Here is a 27,363-nt window from a genome sequence, read left to right as displayed (position 1 = left end):
TGTTTAAAGTCTTTCCCACCCTAAGATCTGAGCCTCGCCCTTGGCTCAATCAACAGGGAAAAAAAAAAAAAGGACACTCCCCCCAAAGTGAGGGAGTTGGTTGGGCAGAGTTGGGCAGAGGGAGGTCAGGACTGGGAAATAATGGGCTGACCCAAAGCCCTTCTACCATCCATTCAGCCTGAAAAGTGCTGCCAGCAACCAAGGATTTTGTCCTTGCCACCTGGTCTGATGAGCCCAAGGACAGAGGAAGGCAGTGGGGTCCACATTCCCGGCCCCCCTTAACTGTAACATTATTCATCTCATCCTACACTAACTACCCAACACCCGACCGAACGAAACTTCCTACTCTGGGATGGGCACCAGAAGAATCGCTTTTAGGAAATGGTTTCCCAGGGTCAGTTTATTCACAGATAGATCCAAGAGAAACCACCTGCCTTTCTAAGCTGCGGTTCGAGCCAGCTGTATATGAGATGATGGAAATTCCTTTTGGGGGATGATTTCTTTTAAGCCCTACCTTCTTTGCATAGTTTGGTAGAGTAACAAATCCGGCTCCCATTGTTGCGGTGAGAAGGACAAAGGGTTTCAGATTTCGGGTTTTGTGAAATGAGGAAGAGCATCAGGACGCTGTGTGGGAGGGAGCCACTGACGCTGCCTCCTGCCTTCCAGAGAGTGAGGAGTGAGAGTCAGAGGATCAGGCCTTGGGCTCAGGCAGGCCTGGGTCCAAACTCCTGACATGCTTGGTACTACTAGCTGGCCCCTGGAACGAGAGGCCTCTGCTCTTAGAATTCTCTTCATCTGTTCACGCCAGGCGCTCTTCCCAGAGCTGGTAGCTACAAGAAACAGTCCTTTCCTTGCCATCCAGTTTCGCCCAAGTGACCAGTTATCTGATCATCTGACCCCCTGGAGGCCCGGAGAGTCTTTGTATTGTGAAAGCAGGTAAAGTTTATCAACAACCAAAGCTTTTTTTTTTTTTTTTTTTTAAGATTTTATTTGTTTATTGGACAGAGAGAGATCACAAGTAGGCAGAGAGGCAGGCAGAGAGAGAGAGGAGGAAGCAGGCTCCCCACCAAGGAAAGAGCCCGATGTGGGGCTCGATCCCAGGACCCTGGGATCATGACCTGAGCCGAAGGCAGAGGCTTTAACCCTCTGAGCCACCCAGGCGCCCCCAACCAAAGCTTTTTAACCACCTTATCTCAGGTCAAAGCGAAGAAACCACTTTTTACTACTGGGATGTAAGTGTATGTGTCTTTCCCTCTATACAAAATTTTATATAAGCTTTATACATAAAGTTATTTATAAATATATATGTGTGTGTGTGTATATATATGTACAAATGTATATATATATATATATATATATATAATGTATGCTACCTTTTTCTTAAGGCTAACAACATTTAAGTTTTTGCATAGTCAGTGCCCAAGGGCTGGTTCTGAAACTGAAAATGTATTCCCTATATTTTAGTTTGATTCTTTTATACATGTATTAAATAACTTGTAAAATAGCAAGCAAGTCTGAACAACAATTCTGGACCAAGAAAGAAAAATAAAGAGTGGTTGTAATGTGGAATTTAAACGATCAATTGATCCCTATGGATTGTAACTCATATTTTAGGGTCTTTCCATCCCCATCTCATACTTTAATAACCCCTCACATATGTATATGTAGCTATACATATATGTCACATATATATGTCATATGCACATCCAGACACATGCACATATGTAGCGGACACCCTCCTAAGCTCTTTTTTTTTTTTTTAAAGATTTTATTTATTTATTTGACAGAGAGAGATCACAAGCAGGCAGAGAGGCAGGCAGAGAGACAGGAGGAAGCAGGCTCCCTGCTGAGCAGAGAGCCCGATGCGGGACTCGATCCCAGGACTCCGAGATCATGACCTGAGCCGAAGGCAGCGGCTTAACCCACTGAGCCACCCAGGCGCCCCCCTTCCTAAGCTCTTTAAGGGTATTATGTGATGTGATTCTCACAGTAGTCCTGAGGCTCAGAAGAGTGAAGTCTCCTTTTCAGAGTTTGACAACGTCCAATTCTGGCATAGTGGCAGAAAATATCCTCGATTATTTGAAAAAGATCTTAAAATGCCTCTTTCATTTTCAATTACTCCTCTGTGTGAGGCTGGAGTTTCTTCATTTATTTTAGCCAAAACAATATACAGCAAGAGACTGAAGGCACAGACAGATGACACTCCAGTTGCCTCTTAAGCTAAATATTAAAGAGATTGATAAACATAGAAAACAATGTAGCTTGTATTACAGTCTTTTTGTTTTGGAAAGGATAATTATTTTTCATAGTTTTACATTATGACTCTGTGTAATGGGCATATTTTTATTATTTTGAATGAGTTAATAAATACATGTAAATATTTAAATTTTTTCATCAATAAATATATACAAAAAGTAAAGCAAGAAAGATGCTGCATTAGGCTCAAGAGTCAGGGAAGGAGACAAAATGAGCCTGTGAGCTTCCCTCCAGCTTGAAGTTTTCATGATTCTAAAATTCTTGTCTGTTGATAACTCTGGTTAAACCTATTGGCGGCTTAGCCATCAAGAAAAAGCCCAAGTGAAGTCCAATATATTGGCTCATGTTTTTCTCAAAGAATAGTGAACCCACATCCCACCTACTCCCGCCCACTAAAAAGTTTCCTTAGAACCCCGTACTGTGTCAGCCAAGGTAAACACTATCTGCGTATCTCACAAAAGAATGCAGCTCTGTAGGAACATGGTCATACCTTTTGGGACTATGTCAGGGCAATTGATTATTTATCAATTCTTCATTGAAAGCAGAAGCACAGGGCTAGAATGCTGACGTAAAGAGGGACCTGACACATTAGAAGAAATCTAACCATTAATATCAACTCAATTTTGAACATCTTATTTGACATTTATTAGACAAATATTTATTGCGTGCCCAAGATGTACCATGTGTCAAATACATAATATTTACTAATCACAGGTCTGGAAGAATGCTTTCTTTTCCCTCCTAAAAATAACCTTTAACCAGAGCACCATATTAAATGTTTCATACTTAAGTGTCCTCTTCCATTTTGGTCCCCATGCAACAGTATTTTATTTAATAATATTAATTCACCAACATTTATTCTGTACATATGATTGCTGACGACTGTGGTAATCTAATCCTTGGGGAAACCAAGCCACATGGATTTGGTCCATTTCTTAGAAAGTTCCCAATGTAGATGTGCAATTATAAGATGTATATTCAGGAAATGCAGTCACTACAACAAAGGGGTAAATGAGTATTAGATGGTTTGAACTGTGCATAATGCAGGGACAGAAACCTCTCTTTGGCCTGAGAGGTGCATAGAGGGACATTGAAGAAGTGCATTTTAGTGACAAAGAGGGAGGGACATGTAGATTGACTCTGAGGGGAAAGGACAATTGTGGGTGTGGGGGACAATGTATATGTTGTTTGACTTCAGAGAAGTTTGTAGGCATCCTGGTAATCTTTTCCTTAACTTCTGATATACAATCCCTTCCTTGTTTTTTTCCATGAAGTCTACCTGCTGCAAAGATGAGTGTTCAAAGACCTAGGTCCACATCTCTTAAAAGCCCCCATGATTTGCCCTTATCTTTGCCTTCTTCTGGATTGTCATTCCCTTGCCTTCTCTGGTGGATTATTTACTCCCATTTACTACTCATTTTTCAAGACCCAGGTAAAATTTTACCTATTCTGAGATACCTTCAAGCAGAAACCTCCTTTCTTCTGTTCCCATGGCATAATACTCATCTTAAATAATTATTTATTTTGTATTCTCAGAATATCATGTTCATCTTTGCATCACCAGTTTCCTCAAGAATCTTGGCATGAAAGAACACTATGCTTGTTGAGGGAATGCAAGAGCTGGTTCTAACACTCATGAGATCATCTTCTAATGACTGATTTAATACCAATTTGACACTACATTTTATAGGTTCTGAGCAAAGTGGAATACTCCCCTTTTCCTAACCTCAGAAAACCTTGGAGAAAAGTATTGACCGTTACTTGCAAGGTCAAGTGTTTTATCCTAGACCTGGGCATCTGAATAATAAAAGAAATTGACACCCGTTTCCTTTTTTTGGCTCATATTCTTCTAGCACTCCATTTCTATACTAGCACTGCCATTTTAGACACTTGAAAAACCAGACAGGAAGGCTGAACCCCCAACCCTCCTCCTATATGCTTTTCTGATCACTCCTGACTTTGGGGGTTGGACAATTCTTTGCTCTGGAGGGCTGTCCTATGTAGGATGCTTAGCCCCACTCTTGTCTCTACTCATTAGATTCCAGTAGATAGCGGTTGTGCAACCAAAACTCTCTCCTGACATTGCCAAATAACCCCTGCAGGATAGAATCACTCCTGCTTGAAAACTATTGCTTTAGGTCAAGATTGCTTTAGGTCCTCCCTTGAAACACACACACACACACACACACACACACACACACACACACACACACACACACACACACACAAAAGTATAGTTTTGCGCTCGCGCTCTCTCTCTCTCCCTTTCAGCCTTCTTTCTTTTCCTCTTGCCTTTCTTCCATTTTCCTCATCCTTTTCTTGACAAATGTCATCATAATTTTCTCTTTATCCTCAGCAACTAATTCTCAGGAAAAATAAGTACACTATTCTCTCAGGAAACAGAACATGTGAAGCCATTATTGGTCACTAATGACTTAGGGTAACCAAACATCCCAGTGTGACAAAAACTGAAGTTTCCAGATGTGAAAATTTTAATGCTAAGACTGGAGAATTCCTGGGCAAACCAGGCTGAGTTGGTATGCAATCCTTTGAAACTCTGACCCATATGGTCTGTCTGTGTATAAAGTCTCATTCATAGAAGCCCAGATCAAATATCTATTAGTTACAAAAATGGAATTACGTTCTAATTTTTGTGCTTTTATAAATGTGTTAAAGCTGATTCTTTAACACCCTCCTACCAGCAGCATCTCTCTTACCTTTTCCCCTCTTCCCTGATTACCTTATACCACACTACACCAGCACCTTTCATTTGTCCTAAATTTCCAGTGTTCTCTTCTCTCTTTCTTTTGAGGAATAACTTAATCTTTTCCCTTCCTCCTCTCACCTCTCAGGTTCTCCACTCCATTGCCACCTTTCAACACAAATTCCAGGAACTGACTTGGCAGTGACAAAGAAGACACTCCCTGGGTGGGTGGATGGGAATTAGAGGACAGAAACAGTGGTCTGAGTCATCATTGGCTTCTAGGGAGGAAAAACAATACCGGAATCATTTACATGTAATATCACATATGTATTAGTTTATGAGCTGCTGCCTAATGAGAATAGCTAGAAATGGGAGCAGAGGAATGAGAAAATCCTGAGAAAACAGCTGAGCTTTGATCGGATGTGAGGATAGAAAATAGAAGGTATATCCAGGTAGGGTTCTGTCTGGAGTAGCTGTGGGAGGGTCTTAGGCTGCCAGCGCTCAGTACTAATTCCTGGATAAGTAGCAAGGGGCAGAGGTCAAGGGTAAAGCATGAAAAGGGAATCCAATTTGCTGTTTCATATCGCTAGATGAAGCCAATGATTGTTCTTCTGGCTAGACCCTTATCTTCAGCTCCTTTCTCCCCAACGTGAAGTCCTTTTAATCCTGGTTACCATTCAGCCAACTAATTTGTCTTTTCTTCAAATGTTTTGAGGTTACTGTACCACCACCACAAAATCCCTTCATTAGTAAAAGTTCTAAAACACAAGACATATTAAGACCCGAGAGGAAAATATTAAACTATGAGGTCACTGCTGTAATATCAAATGCCACTGAAAAGAAGTTGAAAACACTTCTCACATACGGAAGCAGTAACACTTTTGAGAAAGAGACAGAAGGATTACTGGGCTCTTACTCTGTGAACTTAAAGTTCTGTTGCATTTCCTACATGTAAAAGGTTTCCCAAATAGCCCTCATGACTCATATTTTGAGTGTCACGAAATTTGAATTATTTGCTTCACTTAACAAATATCACTTTTTTTTTTCGTTTGGGGCAAAAGATCAAAATACCTGAAAAGAGTAAGAAGGAACTGGTTGCAGACAAGGGCATTTACTTCTATTTATGGCATCTGAATTCTGTAGAACGACTGAAATCATTTTTATGTTTCAGGCTCATAATGACTCAGCTCTTCCTTTGCCAGTAAATGTAATTTTTAATGAGCCTTGCCCTGCCTTTCCCAGAGGCAGATAATGCTTTTAATTTCATTAAGTCCAACTCAAGCAGCAAGAGCTTCTGTTTGTTGAACTTGTGTGAGTGGGTTGAGCGTGCTGTGTGTGTTTCATTTTTTAACATTCACTATAAAAATTATTTTATTATCTCTATAGCCATAGTCTTCCCTAACAATCCTGTATTGAAAACATTCTGGAAATACATCATCCCTTTGGGGTCTGTATTACTTTCCTGTTGCTGTTGTGGTGAATTACCACGGACTTTGTGACTAAAAACAACACAGTATTATCTTAGAGTTCTGGATGTGAGAATTCTGAAATGAGTTTCACTGGACTAAAATCATTGTCAGCCGGGTGGCATCGCCTCTGGAGGCTGAATGGGAGGAACTGTTGTCTTGCCTTTTGCAGCATTTAGAGGCCACATATATTTCTTGGCTTCTGGTCTTTTCCTCTGTCTTCAAAATTAGTAGCATAGAGTCTTCACATCTTTCTGTGACTCTGACCATCTTCCTCCTTATTCCACATTTAAAAGGCCATTGTGATTACACTGTAGCCACTGCATATACCACTTACTTTACACTTGGCAGATTGGCAAGGGTCATTCCATCTGCAACCTTGGTTCCCCTCTGCCAGGTTCGCTGTTTCTTAAACTCCACATAAGTGAAATCAGCCAGTATTTGTCTTTCTCTGACTTATTTCATTTAGAATTATACTGTCTAGATCCATCTGTGTTGTTGGAAATGGCAAGATTTCATTCTTTTTTATGACTGAGCAATATCCCATTGAATATAAGTACCACCTCTTCTTTATTCATTCCTCTATCAACGACCACTTGGGTTGTTTCCATAATTTGGCTATTTAAATAATGCTCCAATAAACATTGTGGTGTATATATGTTTCTGAGTTAGTGTTTTATATTCTTTGGGTAAATACCCAGTAGTGGAATTGCTGGATCAAATAGTCATTCTATTTTTAATTTTTTGAGGAACTTCCATATTGTTTTCACTTCCCGCTTTTATTCATGATACCTTAGTTTCCTTGTTATCTCAGACAAGCATTAAATAGATGTCACACTTATTTTCTTCATACAGCTTAGATTGCTTTCATGGATTGGGACATCGAAGAGAACTCATGTTCTACTGTGCCAGGCATCTTGCAGCTGTGCTTAGGAAATAAAAGTTTGGTCTGGTCTTATGATAATTTACCTCCATTCCTGAGAGTGTAATGTGAAAACTACACACCTCTTATCCAAGTAGCTCCTCCTTTCCCCTCTCTCAGTCTTCTTCAAGCTTGCAACTTTTAGTGGAAGAAAGGGACATCTCTGGCTTTGTTTCTTTTCTTCTCTCTGTTCTTACATATATCTGCAGCTGTTGCTTTGAACTCATCCAAGCATGAGGGGTAGAGAGAGAGCTATTTTGTCTAGATTATTGTCTAAATAAAATATTTAAAAATATGCAGACAAACTACTATAAGTAGTAGTTTGTCTACTACTAATGTAAATGAGTCATTTACACTTTGGTTCAGTCAGGTGCGAAAATTTTTAAAAATCTAATTCATATTTATTTATTAAGATTATCTTAATAAGATTAAGATTATTGGGGCACCTGGGTGGTTCAGCTGGTTAAGCTTCTGACTTTGGTTTAGGTCATGATCCCAGCATCCTGGGATCAAGCCCTGCTTGGGGCTCCCTGCTCAGCAGGGAGTCTGCTTCTTACTGGGAGTCTGCTTCTCCCACCCCTTGCTCTTGTGCTCTAGCTTGCTCTATCTCCCCCTCTCAAATAAATAAGTAAATAAATGTATCTTAAAAAAATGACTAAGGTTATTTATAAGTCTAATTTATATTCATTTATTTTATATTATTTTCTATTAACGATAAGAATATAAAGTACATATGAATAAATCTGAAAACGATGTAACCAAAATTTATGTAGGAAATTATAAAAACATATGAAAAGAAACCAATGAACACTTAAATAATGGAGAGATGTTTATGGCTAGGAAAAGCCAACTAAAGAAAATGTCCATTTTTCCCAATTTGTTTATAGATTTAATAAATTTTTTTTTGTCTTACTGTACTTGAGCAACTCATTCAAAATTTACAGAGTTGAACAAAAGGCCAAGAATAGCCAAGACTCTCCTGAAGAAGCAAAAGATACATTGGGGGTGACTTGCTTCATCAGCTATCAAGCTACCTCGAATAACATAGCATTGAACTGATGTGGACACAGACAAATAGACTGCTGGGAGGGACTACAATATCCCAGACGGACCCACTGCTATACAGACCCTTGATTTATGTCAGAGAAAGAATTGAAGATGGGAGGAGAAAGGATGGGATAGCAATAAATTGTTCTGTGACATTTGGGTGTTTGTATCACTTACTTAAGGCTACATGATAACCTCCCCTGCCTCTAATTTATGCACTTAAAATAATGACCATGTGTTAATTTCATAATTCTTAGGGCAAAAATTTGGGCTGGGATCAAGTGGGTGCTTTTCTCAACTGGTTCATTTCACTCAGCTGGCTCACTCGGGTATCTCTGAGCAGATAAAACCATCAAGCAGTTCCGCTCCTGCTTCTGTTGGCTGTTGGCTGGCGTGACAAGGGTGACTGGGCCACAGACCTCTCATCATGCAGCAGGTAGCCCCTGTATGTCTGTATGGTGATGGTTGACCTGGAAAGAGAGAGCAAAGATGTTCTAGGCCTGGAATTGGCACAACATCACTTTTGGTACATACTAATGGTGAAATAAGTCATAGGACTAGTTTAGATTCAAAGAGAAATACACGTATTTCATCAAGAAGAAAGAAACTACCAAGTATTAGAGCCATGTTTGCAATCTGGCACAGTCTAGCCTTTGGATAAAATAATTATTATTCCTTCCACATGTTAGACCCCCAAAATCTCATCTATTGATGGCATCATGCTAGTGTGGGGTCTTGTGATCTAAATCAGATCAGATGAGAATCCTCATGGTCTCCTCTTGTTCTAGAACTAAAAAAACTAAAAAAAGACTATCTGTCCCCAACATACCCACCATACCCACTGTACCCAACATACCCAGAGACAGGATCATGACAGTACACACTGACATTGAAAAAGGGAAGGATATGAAACACATAGCAGCCACTGGTCTATAATGATTCTGAAATCCAATTAGACATCTGTTGCCAGGTCTCTCCATTCTGGGAGCAAGAAATATTTCTTGATTAGATCAGTTTTAGCTCCCTGCTCTATTGTCCTCCAAGGCTTTTGGCTCCTGCTTTCTGAGCTCTTGGTTCTGTCTTCTGGGACTTTGTTCTTTTCTATAAGGCAAAGCCCAAGTTTATAGCTAAATAGCTTTCTGTGATTGCTTCCTCCTGGTAAAAAGCAAGGGTTCCAGAAGCTATTTTGTAATTTGAGCAGTCTCGAATTTTTCATCCCAAGTGTGTGGTCCTTTCATCAATACCATTCTTAACACTTTGTGGTTTTGCTATGAATCTGACTTGAGACTACTTGGTTTAAGAAAAGCCACACCACAATTTTTTGAAGATAGAAATTTGTGGGTGTGTCTGTTGTGAGATAGAATTCTTAAAATTTTTAGACCCAGCTCACTTCTTTTTGTTGAGAGGGTCTAGTAGATATGACCTTAATTCCTTGAAATATCTTAATGAAGTTTTTGTTTTGTTTTGTTTTGTTTTGTTTTTAAAGATTTTATTTATTTATTTGACAGAGAGAGATCACAAGTAGACAGAGAGGCAGGCAGAGAGAGAGAGAGAGAGGGAAGCAGGCTCCCTGCTGAGCAGAGAGCCCGACGGGGGACTCGATCCCAGGACTCTGAAATCATGACCTGAGCCGAAGGCAGCGGCTTAACCCACTGAGCCACCCAGGCGCCCCTTAATGAAGTTTTAATAGCCATATCTTGATACGATCTTTGGCCACAGACTTCTTTCACTTGAGGAATTTTTACTGGCTAAAGTGATTAGAGATGAGAAGCAGTTCTATTTTCTATAAATTCCCTTTATAAATTCTTTCTCTAGCTCGTTTCTTTCTTCCCAGGCAGCTAAATGAAACCCAATCAACACTTTCAAAATTTTGCTGGGAAATCATCTTGCAAGGTCCATAAATTCATTAGAAGAAAAAAATATATTTAATCTTTTAAGTTACTGTAAGCCAACTGCTTTTAACTACATGATACATATTGCCATTTTTCTGGCCAGCTAGAGCAATTTTTTCACTTTTTTTTTTTTTTTTTTTCTGGCAACCACCAATAGTTTAGTCACCCTTTTTCGGGTTTTTGTTACTGGATTCTTAATGTTTTTTCAGTCTCTGTGCAATTCAGAGACCCAAGGCAACATGTTTTAGATTTTGTTTTTAACAACAACAACCCACTTTCAGGTACTAATTTCTATATTAATTTTTACTATGTAATTAGCCACTCCTAATCTTAGTTGCTTAAAACGATAATCTTTTATTTATTAGCTCCCGATCCTATGGGTTGACATTTGGATTGGTTCTTCCGTTTGTTAGCTAGACTTACTTATGTTTCCTGGTCAGTTGGCAGTCAGTGGGCTCACGTATCTGGTGGTTATCTGGCTTTCATATGCGTACTGAGCTACAGGTCATCATCCAGCAGACTAACACAGGCTTACTTACATGCCAGTGGCTGATGCATTCCCAATAGCAGTAAGGGAAGAAGCCCCAATATACAACCGCTTTTTAAGTCTCTACTTGTATAATTTTCCCCAGTATCCCTTTGTCCATGTGGTCAAGTCCAGATTCAAGGGACAAAAGAATAGACTTTAGCTCTTCGTGGGAGTGGCTGCCGTAGTCACATTGCAAAAGGACATGCAAACAGTGATGAATAGAATGTGTGGCCATTTCTGCAATTTTATAATAAAATGAAATTAAAATTAAACTAAATAAATAGTAGTGTTTATTTTTTATATTAGCCATAGATCATAATAATACCATATAAATTTGTTCATTGCAACATTATTTACAATAACCAAATTATGGACACAGCCCATGTGTCCATGGATAAATGAAGACATAAAGGAGATGTGAGCTACACACACCCACCCACACACACAGACACACACACAAGACACACTGGAATAGTACTCATCCATAAAAAGGAAAGAAATCTTGCCATTTACAACAACATGGATGGAGTTAATGGGCTTAATTCTAAGTGAAATCAATCAGCCAGAGGAAGAGAAATGCCATATGATTTCACTTATATATGGAATTTAAGAAACAAAACAAAGGAACGAAGAGAAAAAAAAGAGACAAACCAAGAATTAGACTTTTAACTATTGAGAACAAACAATGGTTACCAGAGGGGAGGCGGGTGGAGGGATGGGTGAAGTAGATGATGGGGATTAAAGAGCACACTTACCATGAAGAGCACTGAGTAATGTTTAGAATTGTTGGGGCACCTGGATGGCTTAGTCATTAGGCATCTGCCTTCAACTCAGGTCATGATCCCAAGGCTCTGCAATCCAACCTAGTATCAGGCTTCCTGCTCCGCAGGAAGCCTGCTTCTCCCTCTCCCACTCCCCCTGCTTGTGTTTCCTCTCTCACTGTGTCTCTCTCCGTCAAACTAATACATAAAACCTTAAAAAAAAAATAGAATTGTTGAACCACTATATTATACACTTGAAATTAATATAACACTGTATGTTAACTATGCTGGAATTAAAAACAACAGAAGTGAAAAAAATTTTTTAAATTTTAAAAATAAAAATAAATAAAATTTAAAAAATGAATTGGTATTTCAATAATATTTTTGCTAATTTATAATATGAGAAGAGCTTGTGGTAGGAACAGGAGTGAAGCTCTGCAGTTTTCTTACTGTTCATTTGTGCATTATTAGCATCTTCAACTCATTGCCAGAATATGTGTTTTAGTCACCTGTTCATTTTGTGAGGGTCAGTTGGGTTGAAAATAGGACTAGAATACATAAATCCACTGAACTAGACACATGTGGTCTGCAATATGTAGCAACCCCTGGGGGAGGGTGCCTTATCAAATTGTTTACCTTCCAGCCATCCCTCAGGCTTTCTTTCTTGGGGTATGTGTCAAGTGATTGATAGATAATCCCAAGAGCAAGTGTCAACAAGAATATTTAATTTCGTATTTTACTTTAAACTAAAACTACATGTAAAGAGAAAGAATATATTTCCTTATTCTCTACTTGCCTCCCAATGGATTGTCTGGCGTACCATCTGGAGAGTATTTGCAACTGTGCTTTGGATAATTTCTCATCACTTGGGCCAGAGACAAATTCTGGGAACTATCACACCGCTTTAATTAAATCATTTGTGTGTAATTTTGTAGGGGGAGGTCTGTCATCCTCTTTTTGAAAAGCAAAAATATCTGCATGTTTTGTCTAGTCTGCCCTAGTCCCAGCTCTGGCTTAGGTAGAATACGGATTTACTTCTTCTTTTATCTTTTTTTTAGATAAAATTTGTATATAACATTATGTAAATTTCAGGTGTACAACATTGTCATCTGTATACACTACAAAGTGATCACTATCATTACCATCCATCACCATACAGTTGAGTCCCATCACACATTCCACCTACCCCCTAATCCCCTACCTCTCCGGTGGTTATAGAGAACTACAAATCTGTTCTCTGTAAGTTTTATTTCATTTATTTGTTTTGTTTTTTAGATTCCATATATAAGTGAAATCATATGCTGTTTTTCTTTCTCCATCTGACTCATTTAGCATAATACCTTATAAGTCCATCCATATTGCTGAAAATGGTAAATTTACCTTTTTTTTTTTTAAAGATTTTATTTATTTATTTGAGAGAGAGACAGTGAGAGAGAGCATGAGCGAGGAGAAGGTCAGAGGGAGAAGCAGACTCCCCATGGAGCTGGGAGCCTGATGCGGGACTCGATCCCGGGACTCCGGGATCATGACCTGAGCCGAAGGCAGTCGTCCAACTAACTGAGCCACCCAGGCGTCCCAAATTTTCCTTTTTTATGGCTGAGTAGATAGATATAGATAGATAGATATCACATGTTCTTTATCTATTCATCCATCAACGGACACAGTTGTTTCCATATTTTGGCTATTGAAAATAATGTTGCAATGAACATGGGGGTACCTGTATCTTTTTGTGTTAGTGCTTTCATATTCTTCAAATAAATACCCAGAAGTGGAATACCCAAGAGTGGGTAGGTATGGTAGTTTTATTTTTTAACTTTTTGAGGAACTTCATATTGTCTTCCATAGTGGCTGCACCAGTTTACATTCCCATCAGTGGGTTTCGTTTTATCTACATCCTTGCCAACACTTGTTATTCTTGTCTTTTGGATAATAATCATTCTAACAGGTGTGAAGAGATATCTCATTGTGGTTTTTGATTTCATTTCCCTGATAATTAGTGATTGAACAACTTTCCAATGTGCCTATTAGACATCTGTATGTCTTCTTTGGAAAAAATGACTATTCAGATACTCTGCCCATTTTTAAAATTAGAGTATTTCGGCATTTTTTGTTGTTGAGTTGTATAAGTTCTTTCTATATTTTAGATCTATAGATTTAAAAAAATTTAATTATGTGAGAGCGAGAGAGAGAGCATGAGGAGGCGGAAGGGCAGAGGGAGAGTGAGAAGCAGACTCTCTGCTTAGCAGTATGGGCTCTATCCCAGGACCCCAGGATCATGACTTGAGCTGAAGGCAGCTGCTTAACTGACTGAGTCACACAGGTGCCCCTATATATTTCGGATATATGATTTGTGAATATCTTCTCCCATTCAGTAGATTGCTTTTTCATTTTGTCGATGGTTTCCTTCTCTGTACAGAAGCTTTTTAGTTTGCTGTAGTTACATTTCTTTATTTTTCCTTTGTTTCCTTTGCCTGTAGAGTCCGATCTAAAAAATATTGCTAGAACCAATGTCAAGCATCTTACTGCCTCTGTTTTTCGCTAGAAGTCTTACGGTTTCAAGTCTTGCTTTCAAGTCTTTAATCCATTTGAATTTATTTTTGTGTATGGTGTAAGATAGTGGTCTAGTTTCATTCTTTTGCATGTGGCTGTCCAGTTTTCCCAACACCATTTATTGAAGAGAATGTCCTTTCCCCACTGTATATTCTTGGCTCCTTTGTCATAAATTAATTGGCCATATCTGTGTGGGTTTATTTCTGGGCTCTCTGTTTTGTTCCATTGATCTGTGTGTCTGTTTTTATGCCAGCGTCATACTGTTTTTGAATACTGTAGCGTGGTAGTCTACTTTGAAATCTGGGATTGTGATATTCCAGGTTTGTTCTTCTTTCTCAAGGCTACTTCAGCTATTCCAAGTCTTTCGTGGTTCCATACAAATTCAGAATTATTTGTTCTAGTTCTGTGAAAAATGCCATTGAAATTTTGATGGGGATTGCATTGAAACTGTGGATTTTGGGGGGGTAGGAGGACATTTTAACAATGTTAGTTCTTCCAATTCGTGAGCACAGAATATCTTCCCATTTATTTGTGCCATCTTCAATTTCTTTTACCAGTGTCTTATAGTCTATAGTGTACAGGTCTTTCAGCTCCTCAGCTGCATTTATTTCTAGCCATTTTATTGTTTTGATAGTAATTGTAAATGGGAATGTTTTCCTCTTAATTTCTCTTTCTGATGGTATATCACTACTGTATAGACATGCAGTAGATTTCTGTATATTGATTTTGTGTCCTGTGATTTTACTTGAATTCACTGATCAGTTCTAACAGTTTTTTAATGGTATTGGGGGTTTTCTGTATATAGTATCTTATCATCTGCAAACAGACACAGATTTACTTCTTCCCTTCCATTTTGGATGCCTTTTTCCCCCTCACCTAGCTGCTGTGGCTAGGACTTCCACAATAGGCACATTTTGTTTTATCGTGCTTCACTTCACTGCACTTTGTGAATACTACATTTTATACAAATTGAATGTGTGTGGCAACTCTATGTTGAACAAGTCTATCAGAGCCATTTTTCCCAGCAACATTTGCTCACTCTATGTCTCTGTATCACATTCTGTAATTCTCACAATCTTTCAAACTCAGACAATGGTTAACGTTTTTAGCAATAAAGTATTTTTAGTTAGGGTTTGCACATTGTTTTTTAGATATAATGCTATTGCACACTTAATAGATTATAATGTAAATATAAATTTTATGGCACTGGGAAACCAGAAAATCGACTTGACTCCATTTTTGGTAATATTTGTTTTATTGTGGTGGTATGGAACCAAACCTGCAACATCTATGAGGTATGTACTATGTTGAGTATGACTGGAGACAGTGGGCATCCTTGTGTTGTTTTTGACCTTACAGGAAAAGCTTTCAGCTTTTCACTGATGAGTATGATGTTAGCCATGGGTTTGTCATATATGGCCTTTATCATATTCAGGCATGTTCCCTTTATACTCACTTTGTTGAGAGTTTTTATCATAAATGGATGTTGAATTTTGTCAGATGCTTTTTCTGCATCTATTGAAATGATAATATGATTTTCATCCTTCATTTTGTTAATGTGTTGTATCATTGATTGATTTGCATATGCCAACCTATCCTTGCATCCCTGGAACAAATTCCACTGGATTATGCTGTATGATCTTTTTAATGTATTGTTGAATTTGATTAGCTAATATTTTCTTGAGAATTTTTACTTTTGTGCTCATTATGTCCACTAGCCTGATATTTCCTTTTTTGTGTGTGGTGTCCTTGTCTGATTTTGGTATCAAGATAATGTGGGCCTCATAAAATGAATTTGAAAGCATGTCCAAGGGGGGCCTGGGTGGCTGAGTTGGTTAAGCATCTACCCTTGACTCAGGTCATGATCCCAGGTCCTGGGATTGAGTCCTGCATCAGGCTCCCTGCTCAGCGCAGACTCTGCTTTTCCCTCTCTTTCTGCCTATCACTCTGCCTACTTGTGCTATCTCTCTGTCCCTCTGATTAATAAATGAACAAAAAATAAAATCTTTCAAAAAATGACTTTTAAAGCATGTCCTACTCTTCAACTTTTTGGTAGACCTCAGATAGGAAGATGAATGGGTACAGTATTTATGTGAAGAAATATCTCATTTTACTTGAGCATCTTGATTAATTTGATTTTTGTTTTGTTTTGCTCTCAGGCTTTAAGAGAAAGAGGTAGATCACAAATAAAGCTAATATTCAGGATTTACTTATAGAACCAAATTCTGAGTTCTGTCCAGTGGTCAGTACATAATTTGGCCCAATGTTCTATATCTTTAGACCTTATCCAGTGATTTGAAATGTTCCTATTCATGATCCTCAAGGCACTACAAGAGTATCTTCCATCCTTTATGAAAAAAAATATATGATGGACACATATATGATTGTTAATTTTGTGCCTTGGTTCCCAAATACATGGTCAGACATTTTTCTGGATGTTTCTCTGAGAGTGTTTTTGATGAGATTAATATTCATATTAGTGGACTTTGAGTAAGGCAGATTGCCCTCCATAATGCAAGTGGGCTTCTTAGAATCCACTGAAGGCCTGATAGAATGAAAGACAGACTGACCTTCCCAGGGCAGGAGGGAATTCTGCCAGCAGATGGCCTTTAGACTTAAATTGCATGGCTCTTCTGTGGGTCTCCAGGCTGCTGGCCCACCCTGCAGATTTTGGACTTTCCAGCCATCATAATCATGTGAGCCAATTCCTTAAAATAAACCACTTATATATGATTTGTTCTATGTAGTATATAAATATATACAGACATGTATCATTTATAAGAAAAGAAAGTAGACTAATTTATTTTAAAGGGAGGTTTACAAAAATGTACACTTAAAGGAATTTCTGAACAGAATACTCCATTCTTTGATTATACCAGCTACAGATTCTACATACTCACTCAAAATTTACTGCTTCTGAAACACCCATTTGGGACAATCATTTATCCTTTTGAATACTGACTTATAATTCTCTGACTTTGAGTAAATGACTGTCTCTCAACTCACTTTTCTCATTTAAAAAATGGGGACGGTAATATTTGCAGCATAGGACTGTTAGGAGGATTAAATGAAATACAACATGTGGGGTGTTCTTTAAAGATTTGCTCATTTATTTGAGGGGGAAGAAGAGGTAGAGGGATTGGGAGAGAGAATCAGGCAGACTGGGCATAGAGCGCAGGGCTCTATCCCGTGACCCTGAGCTTACACCCTGAGCCCAAACCAAGAGTCAGACCCTTAACAGTGCCCCAGGGACTCCAATCATAAAATGTTTTGAACAGTGTCTGGCACATAGTCAGCAGAATACGTATACGTTACTTAATTCTTTTCTTTAATTTTGACTGAGTTTATTGGGTTTTTATCCAGATGATACTTTTCATCTTTCCGCCACACTTACGATTTTGTCTGATTCTTAAGAGTAAAACCATCATACATAGTTCCTTAGCAGGTGGCAAAAGATTTGGCCAAAGATGTATGGAGGAGTAGTTTCTATAGACACGGTAAATAACATCCTGGGTTTGTATTAAATGGCCAAGAAGGAACTTGATTCATGAATCATATGAAAATGCTTTTACAAATGCAAATGTTTTTTATCAACTGCTTTAAAGGTGAAAGGCAAAGATGGAAAGACTTACAGATTTGTATTTTTTTCCCTATAGAATTTTGGTCCCTGGAATAGTTCCAAAGGGAGATTTGCATATTTTTATTATTTTTGGCATTTGATAGATTATCTGCTTCTTTGGTGAATGGGAGTAGAAGGGAGCTTGGGGATTCTTACTATTTTATACATTTTGATTATTTTTTATCAAATGCAAATAAGCATGGGACAATTCATCTATATAAAATGCTTTTATAATCATCATGATAGGCACAAAGTTGCAACAAAACATGAGAGGATTATAAGAAGGTCAGAAGGAGAGGTTGATTTTAACATGGACTCTTAAGAGGATTTTTCTGTTTTTGAAAGAGATTTTAGAACTTTGTCTGGAGCACCCCTAAAAATGTCATCAAGTATATCTGTCAGTCTATTTTTATATAGAGAAATATATATTAATATTTTTATACAATTAAGTTTTAACTCAGACTTATTTCTTGCTCCACAGAATGCCTAGAAGATTCTAGAAGAGGGAAAGACTACATGATAAAAAAAACTTTCATCCATTTTTATTTCATTTTTCTCAACAATTATAATTCATTAACTGGAACCATAAGTTTCATAATTGATTATTTGATTAAATTGTGAACTCTATTGTTCTCTTGTTATTCCATGTGACTTAACATTATATCCCTAACTAGATTGCAAACTCTTTGAGAGTCATAATATTTTAATACTTCAATATATTTGCTGACTGATTGAAAAGCTTAAAAAAAATCTGTGTTCTCTTGGGCTGATGGGTTAGAGAGGAAAAGGAACTAATATTTTATTTCATTCATTTTATACCATACACTCAATAGACATCCTCTCTCATAATTCTTAACATCCATCTGAGGTAGATATCATCACCTTCATTTCAGTGATGAAAAAAACTTATCGATGCCTGAAAAGTTAGTCAAGTTGTCCTTTGTTACTCTGCTTAGAATGAAATCCAGATCTGTATTTATCCAAAATGTATTCTTCTTCTTTTATAAACTTGTAAAATTGGCTAATGAATCTTATATAATAAATAATTATAAAATATAATCATATACTATATCCCAATAAGAGTTTTCATAAATATAATTATATAGTATATATTATAAATCATATATCATGTAATATATATAATTATATATATTGAATATTCCAATAAGATTTATTTCTCACATCTTTGTTTACACATGATTTTGCTCCTGTCTCAAATAAAACACAGACTTGTAGCATTGGATTATTAATGAGGTGCCAAGTGGGAACATTAGTAATCTAACATGGAGAAAAAGTAGGAACCACAATTTTTTCCTGGTTAGTCACAAAGATTAAACTGAAGCAAATTTATGAATTCCTTTCTCCTTCCAGAGGCTTCTATCAGGATGAGACAAAAAACCACGATGAAGCTGAATCCTACATATTATCTTGGTGTGGCCAGACAGACTGAGAACGTTCAGATTTATTGACTCTAGGGAACCCCTGATAACTAGGGTAGAGGGCAACGTGGCTGCGAGGCTCTGTGAGTGTTCCCTGCTCTCTGAGAGACTGATTCCCCATCTGCCATACTGTCAACACTTTTTAGTGCGTGTCTGGCCTCACCGGAAAAGCTGCCAGCATCGTTTCCTATTTGGCTTTGCTGTGTCAAGTCCGGAGGAAGCCTTTTTTTGTCACCCTTCTCCCAGAACCACCCACACCATTAGGCAGGAATGGCAGGGGCGTGTGGAAGCAAGAAGTGAGGACTTGTCATTGAAAAGAGGTGGTATTTGGGAAAGCCCTTTGGGGCAGGTCCTGGAACAAGATAGGAAAATAAAGTAGACTAGGCCCAAAGTGCCTGAAACCAAACGGGGAGGGAGTTTGTTGTAACCAGGAGCCCAAGTCTCTGGGGGAGGGTGGAAGGGGAAGTCCTCAGAGGCGGTAACCTGAAGTGAGTGATTCAGTCAGTGACAGCAGTTCCTTTTGGCTTCGTCTCTGCTGGTCCTGTTGGCTGGCTAGACACATGTGCCCTGTGCTGTTTTTCAGTCTGGCCTAGAATTTATTCTATCACAACAGAATTGACAGGAACTATAGCACTGTCCACTTTTCTCTTGCCCTGTGTGTTCATTTCTTTATTCCATCTTTGCTTGCTTTCCTTCCCCCTTTTCTTTTTCTTTTCTTTTCTTTTTTTTTAAAGATCTTATTTATTCATTTGACAGAGATAGAGAGCAAGCGAGTGAGCACAAGCAGCGGGAGCAGCAGGCAGAGGGAGAAACAAACTCCCCATTGAGCAATAGGCTTGCTCAATGAAGCCTGAAATCGGTTTGATCTCAGGACCTCAGGATCATGACCTGAGCTGAAGGCAGATGCTTAACTGACTGAGCCACCCAGGTGCCCCTGTTTTTCATTTTTTACTCATGTATTCCATTTAACTGCTGACACCTATGGAAACCATATGGACTTCTTAATACCTTTAGAACAAAAAGACTGCCCCTTGCTTGAGGATATGGACAAAGTGTAACATAGGAAATACCTTAAAAATATATGGTTTATAGAATGTTTCGTTGGCTAATGGAATTTATTTAGGCCTGCAAGATTTAAATCGGGAGCTTTTTCTAATTGGTGCTTTGAGGAGCTGAACTTGATCTAACCTTCCCGAGGAAAGCTGAAGAATGTGACTAATTAATTGTATGTGCTAGTTACACTGCCAGGGGCAGCTGTAGGAAGAAATGATGAGTACGATGAAGAACAAAACATGACAATAAGCCTGATCAAGGTTTATGAAAAACAAGATTTCATAGTTGGCTTAATGTAACTACTGATGCAAATTGAGTAAGGAGTGATGCTCTTTACTAAAAGTAAGATGATGAATTGTAACTTCACGTCCATGTTAATAGAGCTACATTCCCATTATAGCTTTGTGGCCACTTGCTGGCTGTCTGCATGAATTCGGGTTTTTGTTTGGTTTGCTCTGGTTGGTTTTGCTCAAGAGAAAACTTACCTAATTTATATTTATGAATTGGCCCACTCATTTGGGCTTTAATTTCTTTTTTGCCCCCCACAACAATGTTGAATAAATATCGTTGTGTTAGTTGGTGTGGGAATTAGGTGGGCCTGAGCTCAAGTTCCCGATTCTGCCGTTGACCAACAGGAATATCAGTGAGCTTTAACTCCTCTGAGATCCAGTGTCCTCATTTGTAAATGTGGAATGATAATAGCTACCTTGCTGGAATGTTGTAAAGATTAGAGGCCCTGGTGTAAAGCCTCTAGTATACAGTGCTTACTACCCAGTTAAGTATTGTGTAAATGAAAGGAATGCTGCTTAGGACAAGTTAAGTCAATTAGGGTATGTTTCTTGGCATGGAATGTTACGTCACCATTTAAAATAAAATTTCCAAAGACTATTACTGTGGGACAAATATGTATGGTAAAATATGAAGTATAAAGGCAGGTTACAAAGCCTGATAGAGAGTATGATTTAAACAGTGCAGATAAAAACTCTATGAAGAGGAAATGTTTGGAAGGACATAGACCAACATGTAAAAGTGGGTGTGTTGGCTGCATACCCCTTTTCCATGGTGGCAAAGCATGGCTTTTATGAAATGGAAATGGCGGGCACTGCTTTGCTAGACCCTGGGCATGCCCTTTGTGGCAAGGGCACCAGTTCTGGGCAGTGGAAAACAAGGAGTCTGGAAAAAGGTTTCTTCTCTAACAAAAAGTGACACAGGGGACTCCATTTTGGGGCCCCAAATATTGTCATATTTACACATGTCCCTGGAACACGGGGAACCATCTTGCAAGCATGAAAGTATGGAGTCAATCAATGTACCACGTATGGCAGATAGGGCGTCCTGACACCTGATGAATCATGGAACTGCTCTAACAAACCTGGAAATAGTTTCCTCCAGATTTCTGGGTTGTAAAGTAACAAAACCCTATTTTTAAAGCCACTTTCAGCAGTGTATTCCGTTGCTAGAAACTAAATATTCACTCACTGATTTCAGAAACACAACTATTTGACAACTTAATTAAAATGTTCTTTTTCCTCACGGGTGCCTGGGGGGCTGAGTCAATTAAGCGTCTGCCTTCGGCTCAGGTTGAGGTCTGATGTGGTCCTGGAATCAAGTCCCACTTCAGACTTTCTGCTCAGCAAGGAGTCTGCTTCTCCCTCTCCCTCTCCCTCTCCCTCTGTGTGCTCTCTATCTCTTTCTCTCTCAAATAAATAAATAAAATTTTTTCCCAAAAAATTTTTTCTCAAGTTTTCTATTTTTCATGATTTCCATATCTTTTTTCTTTTAAAGACTTATTTAGTTATTTGTTTGTGTGTGAGAGAGAGAGCACATGAGTGAGGGAAGAACAGAGGGAAAGGGAGAGAAGCAGACTTCCTGCTGAACAGGGAGCCCAAAGCAAGACTCTATCTCATGACCCTGATCATGACCCTGAGATCATGACCTGAGCCAAAACCAAGAGCCCAGTGGTAAACCAACTGAGCCACCCAGGTACCCCAAGTTTTCCAAATCTTTAAATTGGAAACGAGTATCTTAAGTATCAAGTTATTGAATCTTAACATAGTAATGTGTTGGTGTTATTTGACTTAACTGAAGGATGGTTCAGTTTAGAGCTATTGAGTAATTATTCAGCTCAAGTAAGAGCTATTGAGTAATTATTTCTTCTCCTTCCTCCACACCCTCCTGACTTCCCAAAATACTTTAACTGTGTGTTACTCCAGTGATTCCTACCATTTAAATCAGTAAAATGCATGAAACTCTCTTTGGATTATTTCAGTTTTGACCAAGCTGTTGGCTGTTGCATATCTTATACAAAATATTACAAAATAATGAAGATGAATAGTGTTTACTAACTTGGCACTTATGGATCAGTTTCTTTTTAAATAAGCTCTATGCCCAACGTGTGATTTGAACTCATGACCCTGAGCTCAAGAGTCACATGCTCTACACACTGAGCCAGTCGGGTGCCCTTATTTTGTTTCTTTTGTTCAGTATAATCATCTACCATTACTATGTCTCCTATCACTTATGGCATCAATTAAAAGTCAACAATCATCGTTTAACTTGAGATTTTTATTTCCAGCAAAGTGTTACTAGAAACATTAAAATATTTATTTTAAATTCCATGACCTAACTCTCATCACAGGAGAACTCCCTCCCTTATTTTTTATAGGCTACATGGTCCTAGGATCTTTGCAAACATATTACCTAAACATACTATCTAAACTTTCATTCCACAGATCAGGAAACTAAGACTCAGAGAAATTAGGGGCTGAGGCAAAGATTGCGCAGTTGACAGAGCAGGAGCTTAATAACCCAGACCCTATGACTACCATCCCAGAACTCTTTTTTTTTTTTTTTTTTAAGATTTTATTTATTTATTTGACAGAGAGAGATCACAAGTAGGCAGAGGCAGGCAGAGAGAGAGAGGAGGAAGCAGGCTACCTGCTGAGCAGAAAGCCCGATGCGTGGCTCAATCCCAGGACCCTGGGATCACGACCAGAGCCGAAGGCAGAGGCTTTAACCCACTGAGCCACCCAGGTGCCCCCCCCAGGACTCTTTTTTAACCAAAGGTTGCAAAAAGTATAAAACCTCACAGGAGCTACTTTTTCTCTTAAACTCTTTTTAAAAACAAACAAACATTTTCTTACTAAATGAGGGGTGACACAGATGTCAGGTATTATGGTAATGATATTAAAATTCTGGAGCCAAACAAATTTTATTTAATTTGATGCTTTTCAAAAAAGTGTTTTGTGATTTTTCTCTTTATACCTTACCAAAATTTCATACGTAATAAGTTTGCAAATATAATGTCTTAAAATTAACAATTTAATTTTTAATTTAGAAAATATGGACATAGTATTAAAGTTATGCCTCACATTTCTCTTCATATTAAGTTGCTCTGAACCTTAATAAACCTGCTTGCTTCACAGATTGATAGAAAATAATGACCAGATAGAGGACATCAGGCAAGGGGAAGATATTTTGGTTTTTTATTTTATAATCTGGAAAGATCTGACAACATACCCCCAAAAAGACAAATCAGACCAAAGAAGGCTCAAAGAAAATCGGGTTTTTTGGATGTAATCTTATTAAAGAGATACAATCCATGATCTGGGGGAAAAAATTACTTAAATCCTGAAAATCTTAGTTTTCTCCTCTGTTAAATAGGGATAATAAAATGCTAATTTCAGAAGATTGTTCTAATAATTAAATGAGCCATTTCTTGTAAAACACTTAGCAGAACACCCGGCAAATGTAAGTAACACTGATTGGTCTTTGTAGATGCCCCTCTTTCATTTGTCACTTTCATTTTATCTTCTCCTTTTCTCCTTCTCCAACTAGTTTTTACAGTCTTTCCAACTTTTCCTTTCCTTTCCATTTCTGCCATCTCTTCTCTCTTCCATTCTTCCTTTGCCCATCATTTTCCTCTGCAGATATTTTTCATTCTTTTCTGCCCAGATTATATAACCTTAGCTAACCAGTGACAGCACTCACAGAGTAGCTGACTTCCAACCTCATATTCCTTTGCTTACTGGTTATCATAAATCTTTTTTCCCAGTTTCAATTATACGTCACTTTAAAAAAAAGCAAAAGAGAGAGAGAGAGAGGCAATCATCCCTAGTAGATCATTTGGTGTCTTTGTAGATCTGTATGTTCTTTAAGACCCTAAATATAGATATTTAAAATTTGCAGTTTGTGAAAAAGATGAGCTTAATTTTCTATATAGTAAACACAATAGCTAACATTTATTTAGAACAAACTATGTGCCAGGCCTGTTCTATGCATTTCATGTTTATTACCTGGTCTAATTGCCTAGAGGAGCATAACACATGTATTGTACCTAGAAAAGCCCAACATCTGGCAAGCAGTTTTTTTTTTTAAAGCTTTTTTGGGAAAAAAAATGTGCACATTAAGTAAAATGATGACAGTATTAATAAGTACATAGAAATTAGATTGCTCCCATAATTTCCATCCTGATAAAATATTTAACATTTTAGTGTATATCCTCATACATGCATATAAGTTTTATAGACATACATAGCAAATAATGAGAGCATACTGCACACGTAGTTTTTAAACTCCATACACCATTTTGTGATAAAGTATTTCTTAATATTTAGATGAGGGCTGTAGGTTAGTTTCTAGCAGGAACCACAGCCATACATATTCCCTTTACTGAAGAAAGTTCTTCTTCTCTTTGGAAAGGTCAACATTTCCCAGTGACCACACATTCAAATTACAGTAGCGAGGATGACCCATGGTAGTGACAAATGACAGATTGGGAAGAAGTAAAGAAGGGTTACTACCCTAAAATCTCTTTAGTGAACTTACCGTTATTTTGGAGAAAGCTAGTGAAACATCTCTGGATTTCCATGGTTTTTATCAATAAGCATGCATCTATTACCATTCTCTAAAGGGTGATCTTTACATTAGGAGTTCCTTTACATTAGGAGATCCATTGCAGGTGTCCTGAGAAGGTAACAAGTAGGAGAAAAGACTCTAACCTAGAACTCCTAATAGAGTTCCTTCCACTGATGCATTCTCTTGCATATTACATAAAATACAGAACTGATACCATAGTAAACTTCTATAATGTGGTTTCATTAAGAAATAATATCTTTGGCCTAAAACTGTAGGGTTCATATAGTCAGTAATGTTTTACAGCAACAGGTGAGGAGATTCTCAAATCCTTAGAGTATTTCACAAGGAGTTGATCTCAGGCTAGTTTAGACTAGAAGTAGGTTTATAGCTGGGAAGAGGAAGGAGAGATATTCATCAGTCTCAATTGAATTTTTGAAGCAATCAGGATTAAACCAGTTATGAATCTTCTGCCTTGGGGATGATGTAGTTGGTAAATTTTATGCCCTTTTATGGCACCACCCATGATTAGTACTTAAGTCAGGGTGGGAATTTCCATTAGATGAGTAATACGGTCAGTGGCTTAATTCGAGAAAATCAAGGGCAGCTTTACATTGACTGAAAAATACTGACTGACCTTTTCTGAGGAGTCAATATAAAATTCAGGGGTGATTTATATCTACAAGTGAGAACGTGACATTTTGATTCTCCATTAATTTTACTGTAAATCTAATGTCAACTAGTTTCCACCTATGTTTGGGTGTCAGTGGTGCATAGGATAAACATTTTGTATTACTACAATAAGATCTTGGAAAGATCACTTTTTTTTTTTCTTTTCCAGTAACAGGGAGTAGTTGGTTGTAAGTCAAACCTCCCTTTGAGAATTTAAAATGCTGGACAATATATAAAACCATCAGTCTGAAGACACTGGAGAATTCTGAAGCCACAAGATCAAGATTCCTGGGAGAAAGCACATTGGACAAATTGAGGAAACTTCTCAAATCTTCTAAGCCCTATCAGTCTACCAGGTCCTCAAACTTGCTATGGACCTGAGGTCACCACTGGTTCATCAACTGCTCCACAACCTGCCTCAGCCGCAGGGTGAGTGCCAGCCGCCAGCATGGCTTCCTTTGTGCCTGATGCAGGTAGAGCTGCAGCAACTATGGCCATGGGCCCCCCACTGCACCCAGCAAGTATCTGATTTCTCCCCCTAGTACTTGAGTTGGATGAAGCAACATGCTGCAGGGCATAGAATTTCATTTCTCTAGTGGGTCTGAAGAGGCCAGTTGAAAAACCTGGAAATGCATAGAAGTTAATGCCTTGTGGGATAAAATTTGACCAGTGAAAGATAAGTCATTCAGTGGAGGAAGCCACTGAGTAAATTCCTCTCCTTTTCTCCATCTGACAGAGTGCTCCAAGACAAGGCTGTCCCCAGACGGTTCATGTAGCTGTGGTCATCTGCAATAAGACACAGGTTTATATTCACTTTTCCTTCCTTTTTGCCCAACTTTCATTTCCCTTTACTTTCACTATCTCAAGGGTACACCTCCCAACAAACAATTCTTTTCTAGGGAACTTGGGCCAAGACAGAATAAAAGTACAGAGAAGGGAGCCCAATTTGGATCTTTAGATTTGTCTATTTGTAAGCAGAAAGCAGAGGCTGAAGAGCTGAGAGGAGTTTCCAACAGTCTTACAGTGTTGGTGGCAAAAATTGGACTTGAGGCCCACCAAGAAGGAGAGGCCCAGGTGAACACTCCAGTCCTAACTTGAAACTCCAGAAGGGCTAGATGTGCCCTCAAATATAATGAAGGCTGGCATCCAACCAATTAAATCTTTGATGGAATTACAATTAATCTTTCTCTTATCCAATTGCCAAACAAAAATAGATTCTCTCTGGAAGATGGTATTGTCTAGAGTCTTAAATTATCTCTATAATTTGTCAAATATATTGTCTGGCTATAAATAAAAAATTACTATGTATACCAGGACATGAAACACGACAGAAAAGCAAGAGAAAAACATATTATAAGTAACATACTCATTGGAAATCCAAATATTGGAATTGTTATACATGACCTTTATATAATATATTAATATGTTCGATAAATTAGATGATAAAATAAAATCTCAACATAAATCTGGAAAACATAAAAATTCTTCAAAAGTAAATTATAGAACTGAAAAGAAACACAATAACTAAAATTTAAAAGTTAATTAAAGCAAATGGGGAGCAATTAAAGAGAGCTTTAGTAAATCAGAACATAGACTGGG

The 27,363-nt window shown here is 38.1% G+C and overlaps 1 long non-coding RNA gene across 1 annotated transcript; it reads left to right on the top strand.

Moving 5' to 3' along the window:
- The first annotated feature begins 838 nt into the window (after nucleotides 1-838).
- On the top strand, nucleotides 839-27,007 carry LOC125109391 (uncharacterized). The gene is made up of 3 exons (XR_007130224.1): nucleotides 839-936; nucleotides 19,118-19,268; nucleotides 25,934-27,007. It is a non-coding gene; the product is annotated as an uncharacterized LOC125109391 (long non-coding RNA).
- Nucleotides 27,008-27,363: the final 356 nt, after the last annotated feature.

Source organism: Lutra lutra, chromosome 1 (genome assembly GCF_902655055.1).
Source record: "Lutra lutra chromosome 1, mLutLut1.2, whole genome shotgun sequence".
Lineage (NCBI taxonomy): Eukaryota > Metazoa > Chordata > Mammalia > Carnivora > Mustelidae > Lutra > Lutra lutra.
Note: the sequence above shows the minus strand (reverse complement) of the source record. Positions and strands in the feature narration are given on the sequence as shown.